The following is a 14,599-nucleotide window of genomic DNA, read 5'->3' as shown; positions in this document are numbered from 1 at the left end:
GAAGACACATTTCAGTTGAATACATTCAGTTGGACAACTGACTAGGTATCCCCCTTTCCCTTTCCTTATGCCAATGCAAAATGGAATGCTTCTAACCGGAAAAAGTAAACTATACTGTAGGCCTACTGTTATGGATTGCATGCGCATTGATTGGTGTCTTGCTGTAGGCTAGTTGTCTAGTGATATTGGCGATCATCATCACCTGATCCAGGAAAGAAACCAAACATTGATAGAAAATTATAAAGCTAAATAAATGGTCTACTTCTTCTGGTCACGGCAAACACCAGTACCAGCATGCACCTGAAAAACAAAGCAATGAGCGCTTTCAACAGCTGACTGGCAAAAAGCAAACAATGATAAATAAAATAATAAATCTAATATATCAGAATAAAAGGTCAGGCTATTTATTTAATCAATGGATCATGGCAAACAAATGGCAAAAATGAGCAAGTACAAAGGAAAATCGATGCGTAAAGGAGCTCAGCTGAGGTCTAAATCAGCACTACTGAGTGGATAGCACCGTGGACAGGGAGACAGTTTATGTAGCCACATTTAAGGGAGATAATGTCTCATTCAGGGGAGCTGATCCCCCCCCTGGCTCCCCCGTAATTCGCACCCTGGCTATGCTAACAATGCTATATACTAAGACAAGAACACAATCCCTTCCATAAGCATATGTCCCAGACTGTTTCTGCATTCAGCAATGTTACATCATTGCTTTGGCAAGATAGCAAAAAAGATGGCTAAACAGACTGGCATTCAGGCCACCTGTCTAAATCACCTTTCGCCTGTCAGATGGGGATGACAGTTTTCAAGGGGTCCCTGATGTTGCTTAACACCAATGATTGTGAATCCTAGATTCTGGAGGAGCCTACAGACTAAGAGACAGCCCTCTACAATTCCATAATGCCCATGCAGGTGCTCCCCAAGGTCAACCAGGAAGTAAATCTAGCAAAGGACATGGTAAAGTATCCATAGTATGCTCACGCTTACCTCTCTACGTCTACATACCTGTTAAATATACTTTAGCCTTATTTTCTCCTTTACTTTTCAGGAGCTGTCTGAGTTGACGGTAAGAAGTCTGAGGACATTTTTCAAAAGCATAATTTTTACTTTCCTTGAGTATTGATTTGTATGTGAATGGATAGGTTGAATGTTTGACTGACCATGTGCTGTCTGTCTGTCATAAATCGTCATATGAGATTGGGATCGTTTGCCAGTTCCCCTTCTCGTCGGCTCTACAGAGGACAAATGTGGTTGTCCGGAGGCTGGGGAGAAGGGCATGGACACCTACCTCAAGGAGGCGCCAGAGGTTGTGGCCAGCCTCTGCAGAGAGGACACATATTAGTGAGACCCTTATCTTACCAACTCTTACCAGGGAGCAGCTTGCCAGAAAATGTATTTCTATTCCAGTACCCAACCTGTATGTGGACTGTCAAGACAGGCTTTGGAAACACTTCAAATGATATAGACATTATTTCAGGGTAACTGACTGTAACCCATATTTACTCTTCTTTTTTCTTCTTTCAGTATCGGAGAGCTTTACCGAGACACTGGAGTCTGGGTTTCAGACTCATAACCCTGGCCCATAGCCAGCTGGAGGCCAAACTCTCCTGGCCAAACTCAGAATGGGCTGAATACTGTAAGTGGCAATTTTGCAGTAGCAAGTTGACTTTGAAAAGGTAAAAGAGGAGACTTTCAGGATCTGGTGGAAGTTTTAAAAAAATCATACAGAACTTTGGGAAACAAGTGTTCACGTGAAAATGCAACAACTAATAAGCAGCAGAGGCTTAAAAAGCCAAGGCCACTAGCGTTGTGTAGTAAAACATGGCTAAAAGGCATGGCTCAAAGGCCAAGTCTCAAGATGATATAGTCATTCTGAATTACGAATACATGCATCGTTACAGACGTTGGTTGATATGAAACTGATACAACTTCAAAATTGAACAACGAGAACAGTGAGACATTGGCTACTTTAGGGTACAGAGTGAAATCCAGCAGTTTAGTTCAAGATTGGTTGTCAGTTCCTGAAGCCTAGAATTCCGTGTCCTGACATCTGATACAAAGATACATGGAAAACACTTGTAGACTTTTGATGATTATAAGCATAAACATGTGAGGACGTGGTCGTCGTCGATCTTGTTCGTCTGGATCGGCCCACACAATACAATGTGCCGAACCAATCACAGTAATGAGAACTATCTTATTTCCTGTTGGAAGATTCAAGACATTTGTAACCTTGAGTTAGCTAGACTCCTTTTACCTAGGATACTTTTGGTTGTTGTTGTTGTATTGTCTGTTTTCTATTCCTGTCATGGATCTCATAGAGACCAATATGGAGTTCCTTGGGCTCGTAATCATGCCAAACAAGCGGAAGGAAGAGACTGCCAGGGCTTTAAAAGAGCTACGACTTGCAAACGTTCGCACTGTGATGGTTACTGGTGAGTAAGGCAATCTTATACACAGTCTTCACTCACAGTAAAACATGTTGAGATTGATGTACACAGGCAGACCAAAAGGTCAGTGCCACATTCCATCCCTCTATTTGGACAACTGAAATGAAAGAACTGTAGCGAGTACTAAATTGACACATTCTAGTGTTTAGTGCCTCCTATAACCATCCTGTGTAGACTGGGTTTGTAAGACCTTGATAGTAAACCCTTATGGATAATATGGCTGCGTTTACACAGGCAGCCTAATTCTGACCTTTTTACACTAATTGGTCTTTTGTCCAATCTGATCAGCTCTTTTGACAATAATTGGGCAATAGATTAGAAATGAGCTGCCTGTGTAAACACAGCCTATGTCACATTGTAGTACAGCATTATTTGATGGTAGTTTCTTCTCTGGGTGGTTCTGTAGTTGGCACTGCAGGCCGCAATACTCGCCCGCATGGCTCCTGACCAGAAGACTCAGCTGGTGGAGTGTTGAGTGAGTCTCCTCTTCAGCACTAACCATATGAGCACAAGATGTTGAAAAGACGTCCTTTCAACGTCTTGTGCTCACTGGGACCTGTTAGCCAGTATTACATTGGCCACATGGTGTTAAATGCCTCCATGTTTTTTTCTCTGCAGTTATACTGTAGGGATGTGTGGTGATGGTGCCAATGACTGTAAGTATGGGGTTGTAGTTTTTCATGTTGTTGTATGAAATCCACTGGATGCTTTTCATCTCATGCTATAAACGCATGTTTTACTGCAGTTCCACGGTCCTCTGTAGCTCAGTTTGTAGAGAATGGCGCTTGCAACGCCAGGATAGTGGGTTCAATTCCTGGGACCGTACTTATGTAAAAATGTATGCAAGTGTGATTCTACGTTGCTTTGGATAAAAGCATCTGCAAAAATGGCATATATTATTACTGTAAATAATGTTTTGGAGGGGCAGATTAGTGTTGATGTGATCAGGGCCACTGTCTGTACCATAGGATCAGCTATTTACTGACTGAGCGCAAGCATTTTAGTTGTTTAACCGACACTCAGGGCGACATTGGTCAGTAGAGCCATAAGGGGGCAGTATTCTCATGACAGTACTATTAGGAAATTCTAATTAATTTGGTGGGAGGCAAGTGATACTTGTTTATGTGTAATTGAACTCACATGTGGTAAGTTGCAGGTGCCTACAGGGTAAAAATAGCCATTAAACCAATTTTTAAAAGAGAAAACAGAACAGTGCACTCCATAGTAAAGTGCAAGGGTGCCAATATATTTGACCGCAACTGTATAACAATGTGAATAAACTAAAGGTTGTAGGGAATATAACTTCCTGTGGAATAAAATGTATCTGTTGAGGTATTTGAAGTGCTGCATCAAAGTAGTCTCATCCAGAGTTTTAAGAGCAATTGTGAGCAATTATATTCAACAGTGAGCAAGTGTATTCATGCATTAAAAAAAACTAAAGAAAGAAAAACATTGCAAGTTTGAATTTTGTAAAGTGTGGAGAGGTGGAAAAATTATTGTTATCGCTGAATAATAACAAACCTCCTGGCATTGACAACCTACTGAGGATGATAGCTGACTCTATAGCCACTCCTATCTGTCATATTTTGAATCTGAGTTTAGAGGAAAGTCTTTGTCCTCAGGCCTGGAGGGAAGCCAAAGTCATTCCGCTACCCAAGAGTGGTAAAGCGGCCTTTACTGGTTCTGACAACAGACTTATAAGCTTGCTGCCAGCTCTTAGCAAACTGTTGGAAAAAATTGTGTTGGACCAAATACAATGCTATTTTTCTGTAAACAAATAAACAACAGACTTTCAGCATGCTTATAGAGAAGGGTACTCAACATGTACTGCACTGACACAAATGACTGATGATTGGTTGAAAGAAATTGATAATAAGAAGTTTGTGGGAGCTGTACTGTTAGATTTCAGTGCAGCCTTTGATATTATTGACCATAACCTGTTGTTGAGAAAACATATGTGTTATGGCTTTTCAATCCCTGCCATATTGTGGATTCAGAGCTATCTATCTAATAGAACTCAAAGGGTTTTCTTTAATGGAATCTTCTCTAATGCCAAACATATAAAATGTGCTGTACCGCAGGGCAGAGCTCTAGGCCCTCTACTTCTATTCTATTTTTACCAGTAACCTGCGACTGGCATTAAACAAAGCATGTGTGTCCATGTATGCTGATGATTCAGCCAAATACGCATCAGCAACCAACAGCTAATGAAGTCACTGAAACCCTTAACAAAGAGTGGCAGTCTGTTTTGGAATGGGTGGCCAGTAATAAACTGGTCCTGAGCATCTCTAAAACTAAGAGCATTATATTTGGTACAAATCATTCCTTAAGTTCTAGACCTCAGCTGAATCTGGTAATGAAGGGTGTGGCTGTTGAACAAGTTGAGGAGACTAACTTACTTGGCGTTTCCTTACATTGTAAACTGTCATGGTCAAACATATAGATTCAATGGTAGTAAAGATGGGGAGAGGTCTGGCCGTAATAAAGAGATGCTCTGCTTTTTTGACACCACACTCCAAAAAGCAAGTTCTGCAGGCTCTAGTTTTGTCTAATCTTGATTATTGTCCAGTCGTGTGGTCCAGTGCTGCAAGGAAAGACCTAGTTAAGCTGCAGCTGGCCCAGAACAGAGCGGTACGTTTTGCTCTTAATTGTAATCAGAGGGCTGATATAAATACTATTCATGCCAGTCTCTCTTGGCTAAGAATTGAGGAGAGACTGACTGCATCACTTCTTTTTATAAGAAACATTAATGTGTTGAAAATCCCAAATTGTTTGCATAGTCAACTTACACACAGCTCTGACACACACACTTATCCCACCAGACATGCCACCAGGGGTCTTTTCACAGTCCCCAAATCCAGAACAAAATCAAGAAAGCGTACAGTATTATATAGAGCCCTAATTGCATGGAACTTCCTTCCATCTCATATTGCTCAAATAAACAGCAAACCTGGTTTAAAAAAAACAGATAAAGCAACACCTTGCGGCATAACGCCTCTCCTCTATTTGACCTACATCGTTTGTGGGTATGCAATGATATGTAGGCTACGTGTGCCTTTAAAAAAATATATGTAGTTCTGTCCTTGAGCTGTTCTTGTCTATTGATGTTCTGTATTATGTCATTCTGTATTATGTTTCATGTTTTGTGTGGACCCCAGGAAGAGTAACTGCTGCTTTTGCAACAGCTAATGGGGATCCTAATAAAATACCAATTACCAAATACCAGACTGAATGATGGCCTGTTGTTTCTCCACAGGGAGGGCCGAGCTGCTTCTGTCTGTTCAAGTTCATGGCCCTGTACAGCATCATCCAGTACCTCAGTGTCACACTCCTCTACTCTGAGTACTTGTCCCCGATCAGTTTAGCAGCTTTGATGAACTGACAAACAGGGTACCGGCTGGTTTGAGATCAGTTTTAAGGGCTTGTGCTTCTCTGTTTCTAGATCCTCAGCAACCTAGGAGACTTCTAGTTCCACTTCATTGACGTTGCTGTCATTCTAATAATCGCTTTCACGAGTTGTGTGGATCTCTCTCTCCTACATATTTTAGCTCGCATTACCTGAGCCGAGTGTTTCAACAGACGCTGTACTAAACATCCCAACCACATTCTTTACGAGATTATTTGCCGTTGGGAACAGACATTCAGCTCTTCCATTTATGCTCAACCTTTATGTAAATCACTTTGAGATTTTTCTGTAGAATCAGATGTGCTCGATGAATAACATGTATCATGATATACTGTTGTTTTGATTGATTTCCAATCACAGCCCCCATCCAGTCTGATCTCAGGCCCTCTGCTGTTCTCTGTGCTGACCCAGAACCTTTTGGTACACTGCTACTACTTGCTGTTTATTATCTGTGCATAGTCACTTCACCCCCACCTTCATGTACAAATTACCTCAACTAACCTCTACCCCCGCACACTGACTCAGTACCGGTGCCCCCTATATATAGCCTCGTCATTGTTTTTCTTATTGTGTCACTTTTAATTATTACCTTTTATTTTAGTCTACTTAGTAAATATTTTCTTAACTCGTCTTGAACTGCACTGTTGGTTAAGGGCTTGTAAGTAAGCATTTCACGGTAAAGTTTACACTTGTTATATTCGGCGCATGTGACAAATAACATTTGATTTGATCCTCACCTGCTTGGCCTTCCAGGTCCTGGCCTTCCTCTGGATCCGAGGCCAGAGCTGGCACCAGAATTGGACGCCCCTCTCAGAATGTGTGCACTGCACTGCCTGGGCAGTGGGGGAAGGAAACTGGGACACCTATTTGGCTATTATGACTCTCCACAACGCCACCTAGTTGTGCAATTATATCTAAGAAGTCCATCCAAAGGTCAATGAAGGTCACCCTTGGACTTTGCTCTGGATGACAGTTACCATCATGGCATATCCTGTAAACAATCTGAGGTACAATATCTGGCCCAAGTAATTAGGTCCAAGAAAGTTAACTTCATGCTAACCCAAGTTCCTCTTCAACAGTGCCTGTAATGTTTCCAGTGCCAGTGTCACCCATGGTCTCAATGTAACGTCACATGTCGACCACAGGAACATCAAGAACTATACGAATACTACTCTCTTCTACAGCTCGCCCTTCCAGTACCTGGCTGTGGCCATCTTCTTCTCCAAGGAGAAGCCTTTCAGACAGCCAGCTACAACAACTGTAAGCTTCACCTGTGTGTTGTCTACTATGCACTGATGAACAGTGTTTGAATCCACAGCAACTGCAGATATGCTTACATAGAAACAACTAAATACAACCTTTACAATGCTAGTGTTACTGTTTTTCATAGAGCTAACATGAAGCAAAGTTTACTCTGAAGCTATTGTTTACAGTATACAGTGGCTTGCGAAAGTATTCACCCCCCTTGGTATTTTTTATATTTTGTTGCCTTACAACCTGGAATTAAAATTGATTTGTTGTGGGGTTTGAATAATTTGATTTACAAAACATGCCTACCACTTTGAAGGTGCAAAATATTTTTTTTATGGTGAAACAAACAAGAAATAAGACAAAAAAACAGAAAACCTGAGCGTGTATTCATCCCCCCCAAAAGTCAATACTTTGTAGAGCCACCCTTTGCAGCAATTACAGCTGCAAGTCTCTTGGGGTATGTCTCTATAAACTTGGCACATCTAGCCACTGCGATTTTTGCCCATTCTTCAAGGCAAAACTGGTCCAGCTCTTTCAAGTTGGATGGGTTCCGCTGGTGTACAGCAATCTTTAAGTCCTACCACAGATTCTCAATTGGATTGAAGTCTGGGCTTTGACTAGGCCATTCCAAGACATTTAAATGTTTCCCCTTAAACCACTCAAGTGTTGATTTAGCAGTATGCTTAGGGTCATTGTCCTGCTGGAAGGTGAACCTGAGAAGTACATTTTCAAATATTGCATCATAATTCATCAGTTAATTCACATCAATAAAGGTCCCAGTCTCAAATCTCATTTCCCTGTATTTAGCGCCATCCATCATTCCTTCAATTCTGCACAGTTTCTCAGTCCCTGCCGATGAAAACATGCCCACAGCATGATGCTGCCACCACCTTGCTTCCCTGTGGGGATGTTGTTCTCGGGGTGATGAGAGTTGTTGGATTTGCGCCAGACATAGCGGTTTCCTTGATGGCCAAAAAGCTACATTTTAGTCTCATCTGACCAGAGTTCCATATGTTTGCGGAGTCTCCCTCATGCCTTTTGGCGAACATCAAATGTTTTTGCTTACTTTTTTATTTAAGCAATGGCTTTTTTTCTGGCCACTCTTCCGTAAAGCCCAGCTCTGTGGAGTGTACGCCTTAAAGTGGTCCTATGGACAGATACTCCAATCTCCGATGTGGAGCTTTGCAGCTCCTTCAGGGTTATCTTTGATCTCTTTGTTGCCTCTTTGATCAATGCCCTCCTTGCCTGGTCTTTGTGTTTTGGTGGGCGGCCCTCTCTTGGCAGGTTTGTTGTGGTGCCATATTCTTTCAATTTTTTAATAATGGATTTAATGGTGCTCCCTGGGATGTTCAAAGTTTTTGATATTTTTTTATAACCCAACCCTGAGCTGTACTTCTCCACAACTTTGTCCCTGACCTGTTTGGAGAGTTCCTTGGTCTTCATGGTGCCGCTTGCTTGGTGGTGCCCCTTGCTTAGTGGTGTTGCAGACTCTGGGGCCTTTCAAAACAGGTGTATATGTAACCGATGTGAAAAGGCTAGCTAGCAAAAAAAAAAAATCCATGTTATTTTTTTTTCATTTCACTTCACCGATTTGGACTATTTTGTGTATGTCCATTACATGAAATCCAAATAAAAATCCATTTAAATTACAGGTTGTAATGCAACAAAATAGGAAAAGCGCCAAGGTGGATGAATACTTTTGAAAGGCACTGTCCCTCATCTGATATGTAAATTAAATTGTCCATAGTTTGTATGAGCAGCAAAATGACCTAGTTAACCTCATTTTGTTCAAACCGATCTCAATAGTGAGCCAAAATGGTCGACCCAAAATGGCTGCCTTTGCCTGACATGATGTCATGTACTGTAGTGTATGCCTTGCCTTGTGATGCTTTTGTTTTGAGATTCTAGGCAACCCCATCCCATTGCAGCCTTTCCCCGTAGATTGTGTGTGTTCCCTTGAATGGTGCATAGCAGTGGTCGTCACTGTAATAGTGAATGCGGCTGTGTCTTTTCTATTGGAGGTATATTATAGGGAATTTCATATGTACAATTAATCTCTATAGCCAATTAATTGACAGCTTGTTGAGAATCTTGCATGTAGAAATCTGTGATTTATTAAATCACACTAACCCAATCAATTGATACAACAATCCCAAAGTAATCAAATACAACACTCACATTGAATCAATATTTCTTAATGAATCCATAGGCATATGCCAATGAGCGTTTCAGCTCGACGTTCCTCTCCTGGCTGTTCTGTCGGAAGGGGAAGAACCCCAGAGTGCGCTACATGGAAGTCACCCAGGAGGACCCCGACTGGCCCTCCCCAAACCCGCTACCACCAGCACCCCCCACCACGCTGTCAACATGTGACACATCACCACACCCACATGTAGCCAATAGCCAGCCATACTGTAGTGCCTGCTGCACATACAGTACAGAGTCTAGAACCATCCATTCTCCAGACAACTGACTGGTTTATAACCAATACCAAGTCTAGAACCTTCCATTTCCTGGACAACTGACTGGATTGTAACTGGTACCCAGTCTAGAACCTTCCATTCTATGCAGACCCTCTGCACTGCCCAGTGAACTGACTACCCTCGCCAGGGTGTCAAACCGACTAGCCCCACATCCAGGGCTAAACGATGAACCAGGGCACACAAACAAAAATAATCACCCGAAATCACAGTATTGTTGCATTTTTAAATTTTTAACTAGGGATGAACCACGACAAAAGCGCACCATCACCCTGTGATCCTATCAACCTCTTCTTTCTTCAGCTTCACAAAAGGCTAATAACTATGGAATCGTCCACTAGCACTTTCTCACCTCCCTTGATTGCGGCTCCAACGAAATGTCAAGAGCGAAAAAACGAACGCGTGTGAACAGGACCTTACTGAGGGAAACAGAGGGATTAGTTTGGTAATACCCGTACATACGCGTAACATAACGTCCTTTATAATGGGTTATAACACTGACTAGAAGCGTCCATAATAACTGATAAGCGGTTATAAAACCGCAGCTACACACTTGTGAGCAGGGAGAAGGGGATGTGATGTGATACCTGCGATCACCTTGCCAAACCGACACTTTCCATGGTCTAGGAATAGGCTGTCTTATCTGGGGATGATATATTTGTTGTGTATTGAAATAATGAACATCTTTGCTTAAAAATGGCCAGATCATGCTGGTGGTACTACTGTATTTGAGACTGAATAACATTCCAACGAACTAATAATATATTGCGGTGTTTCTCTGAGAAATGCTTTGTGAAAGTAAATCTCGCTGTGGAAGTATACGAGTGTCTGTGACCCTTGTGAAACCTGAACAATGGAGTTCCTCTTGTTTTGAAAAGATGTCACATTTTGTATTCTCTGAGAGTAACAGCTCACTTTAATATCAGATTCTATGTTCAATTTGTACAGTGCGTTGTTCGCAACTGATGTATCCCCTATTTCGTCTAGCATGCATCCAAGCTTGTTGATATCGACCTAAACATTTGTCAACAGTTCCTTTGAACAGATCTCTCTGTAGCAGTCGAACCAGAAGGATTAAAGGGGTAGTAGAGCAAAATTGCATAGTTAGATATTTGTTTCCTTACCTATAAATGTCATGCCCAGATCCTCTCTTAAATGTGTTGTATAGCTCAACGACTTGGTAAAAAATGATTCAAAGATGATTTGGGCAACAATAAATGGGGGAGATTGACTTTCATTGATTTTTGGTGGCAGTCTCTCTCTCCTTGTCCATAGACTACTTTCAAGGTAAGGAAACAAATGTCTAACTATGTCATTTCGCTTAGCAATCCGTTTAATGTCTTACTGCTAGTCAGAACCACAAAAAGCAACAACTAATGAAACCTTACAAATGTTATTTCCAATGGAACTGGTTTTGCAAATTGTAGTGATTGTTTACTTTTAATCCCTTCTTTTCCATTGTGATACGATTCACCAAAAATGTGCGACTTGCTTAAAATGGCTACAATAATAATGATATTATCCCCTGTGTTTGCGCTGTAGAGAGGATTGCATAAAATGCCTTGTCCAATTCTGAAGACAACTCAACCCTTCCATTTCCCAATAAATCTGGATATCAGAACACTCCTTTGGGCTTCGTGGGGGGCTGACCTCGGTCACACGTTTTTCACTCGCATCTTACTGATCAATTATGGGCTTTCCCAGCCTTCTCGCTGCCTGGCATATGGGCGCTTTAAAGCCCAGAGAGTGGAAGAGAAAGAAGGGTATCATTTCATGTGGAGATCAGGGCCCATAGCAGTGAATGGGTGGATTTTGCGTTTAGAAGGGGGGACCCTGAATAAGAAGAGAGGGGTGCCTGGTGCCAGTGAAAGGAATGGAATCTCCCAGAGATCAGGGCAAGAAGAGGCAGTTGGGGATTATTCATGATGAGGAGGATGGGGATGAGGAGGAGTCATGAATTGATGTATGTGTCCACTTGTATATCATCTTTTTGGTCAACAGTGGTGTATTGGAATGAGGATCTCTTGCTTTAGAGCAGTGTTTGCATTGTTTCTGGCTACTGTTGCCTCGCTTGTGTGGCATTAGAGGTTTGGTGTAAGTCTTTCCTCCATTCCTTTGTCTTCCATAAAGTAACAGATGGATATAAAGACTTAAAGAACACACACGAACACAGGCTTTTATTTCTGACTGTTCTCACAAAGTTTGAGACTTGGGCTTACTTGTGGAATGTCAGGCCTATAGTTTGATGACTGACCGATGCCGGAGTTCCATCGCAGCACAATGCACTTTTTCAGCAATTAACGATCTCTCGAAGACTGTTTAAACATTGGAGGTGTTTAAGGCCAACACATACAAGCCACTTCCTATTATGCCCTTTTGCACTCAGTGATTGACTTCTCACTGTGTGGCATGGCTTCATCTTGGTAGGGAGCTGTTAGACGAGCCTCGTCAGGCTTCTTACACCCATAGAAGTAGGATAACTAGCTATCTTAAGATGAACACACTTACTGTGTGGCTCTGGATAAGAGCGTCTGCTAAATGACTAAAATATGAATGTATTACTCCCTCATCATTGTGAACTGAAGAATGCACTGATATCTTACAACTCAGAAAGCGCCGTACTCTGTAGCTACTTACGTAGATAGCAGAGCAAAAGTCACAGTAAAAAACCCTCACTTGGAGTTATGGGTACACTCATAAGGCCATCACAGTGATTAATAGTCGGGCCACAAGGCTAGCCCGCTGCTCACTTACGGTTCGCCCCATTGTACGGAAGACACAAAGACGCCCATGTCTGGTAGTAGGCCTGTGACGATCTGTAGGCCAGCAGAAGGACACAAAGCCGCTTCTCCTCCCTCCTTTCTCCTAAGCAAGGCTCCTTCCACCATCCTTTATGGCCATCTCTGTCTTCTTCTGTTATCAGAGGGATGTGGGACTGAATGGGCTCTGTGGTTGGTAAATAAATTCAGTGATTCAGGGGGTGGACAGTTGCAGCCGTGTTAGCGTTTGTTCGCAGCCTTGTTGGAGGGACGGGCCCCGCCCCGGTCCCCTTTGTCTCCTCTGGTCCCTCGACAGGTTAGAAGTCAATGGAGGGCCTTGTGTTCAGGCGGCAGGGCAGGGATGGGGCCGCCTCTCACATGGCGTTCACATAGGGGGAGGACAGGCTGGTATCACTGACACTTGTTAGTGTGGGGCCACACAGCGCTGTAGGTTGCCCCCCCCCCATAAGGCTGATGGTTTTTAGCGTCCCCCCCCCCTCCTAATTGTTAAGGCTAGAGCTGGCCTTTGGGTAAACTGATCTGCACTTAGGGGCCACAGTGAATGATTGCAGTATGTTTTCCACTCTCATTTTCCACCTCAGACTCACAATAAAAAAATTGGTCATGTTTAAATTTGGTAACTAAAACATTGCATTAAACCAGTGGGCAACATTGTCCTCATGCTGAAAACGCTCACAGAATGGGCAAAATAACTTTTAAATAGATGGGATGGGACATTACCAATGGCAAGTTCCGAATACTGCAAGTAGCGTTGCAAATCAAATCAAATGTTATTGGTCACATACACATAGTTAGCAGATGTTAATGTGAGTGTAGCGAAATGCTTGTGCTTCTAGTTCCGACCATGCAGTAATATCTAACAAGTAATCTAACAATTTCACAACAACTACCTTATACACACAAGTGTAAAGGAATGTATAAGAGTATGTACATATAAATATATGGATGAGCGATGGCCGAACGGCATAGGCAAGATGCAGTAGATGGTATAGAGTACAGTATATACATATGAGATTAGTAATGTAGGTTAGGTAAACATTACATAAAGTGTCATTGTTTAAAGTGATTCAATTTTTTATTATTAAAGTGGATAGAGATTTGAGTCAGTATGTTGGCAGCAGCCACTCAATGTTAGTGGTGGCTGTTTAACAGTCTGATGGCCTTGAGATTGAAGCTGTCTTCAGTCTCTCGGTCCCAGCTTTGATGCACCTGTACTGACCTCGCCTTCTGGATGATAAATGGGGTGAACAGGCAGTGGCTTGGGTGGTTGTTGTCCTTGATGATCTTTTTGGCCTTCCTGTGACATCAGGTGCTCTAGGTGTCTTGGAGGACAGGTAGTTTACCCCGGTGATGCGTTGTGCAGACCTCACTACCCTCTGGAGAGCCTTGTGGTTGTGGGTGGAGCAGTTGCCGTACCAGGCGGTGATACAGCCCGATAGGATGCTCTCGATTGTGCATCTGTAAAAGTTTGAGTGTTTTTGGTGACAAGCCAAATTTCTTCAGCCTCCTGAGGTTGAAGAGGATCTGTTGCGCCTTCTTCACCACGCCGTCTGTGTGGGTGGACCATTTCTGTTTGTATGTGATGTGTACACCGAGGAACTTAAAACTTTCCACCTTCTCCACTACTGTCCTGTCGATGTGGATAGGGGGGTGCTCCCTCTGCTGTTTCCTGAAGTCCACGATCATCTCGGTTTCTCTAATGACTGCCTTGCCTGGTTCACCAACTACTTTGCAGACAGAGTTCAGTGTGTCAAATCGGAGGGCATGTTGTCCGGTCCTCTGGCAGTCTCTATGGGGGTACCACAGGGTTCAATTCTCGGGCCGACTCTTTTCTCTGTATATATCAATAATGTTGCTCTTGCTGCGGGCGATTCCCTGATCCACCTCTACGCAGATGACACCATTCTGTATACTTCTGGCCCTTCCTTGGACACTGTGCTATCTAACCTCCAAACGAGCTTCAATGCCATACAACACTCCTTCCGTGGCCTCCAACTGCTCTTAAACGCTAGTAAAACCAAATGCATGCTTTTCAACCGATCGCTGCCTGCACCCGCCCGCCCGACTAGCATCATCACCCTGGATGGTTCCGACCTAGAATATGTTGACATCTATAAGTACCTAGGTGTCTGGCTAGACTGTAAACTCTCCTTCCAGACTCATCAAACATCTCCAATCCAAAATCAAATCTAGAGTCGGCTTTCTATCCCGCAACAAAGCCTCCTT

The sequence above is a fragment of the Oncorhynchus nerka genome, linkage group LG9b, assembly GCF_034236695.1.
Source record: "Oncorhynchus nerka isolate Pitt River linkage group LG9b, Oner_Uvic_2.0, whole genome shotgun sequence".
NCBI lineage: Eukaryota > Metazoa > Chordata > Actinopteri > Salmoniformes > Salmonidae > Oncorhynchus > Oncorhynchus nerka.
This window is presented reverse-complemented; position numbering follows the sequence as displayed.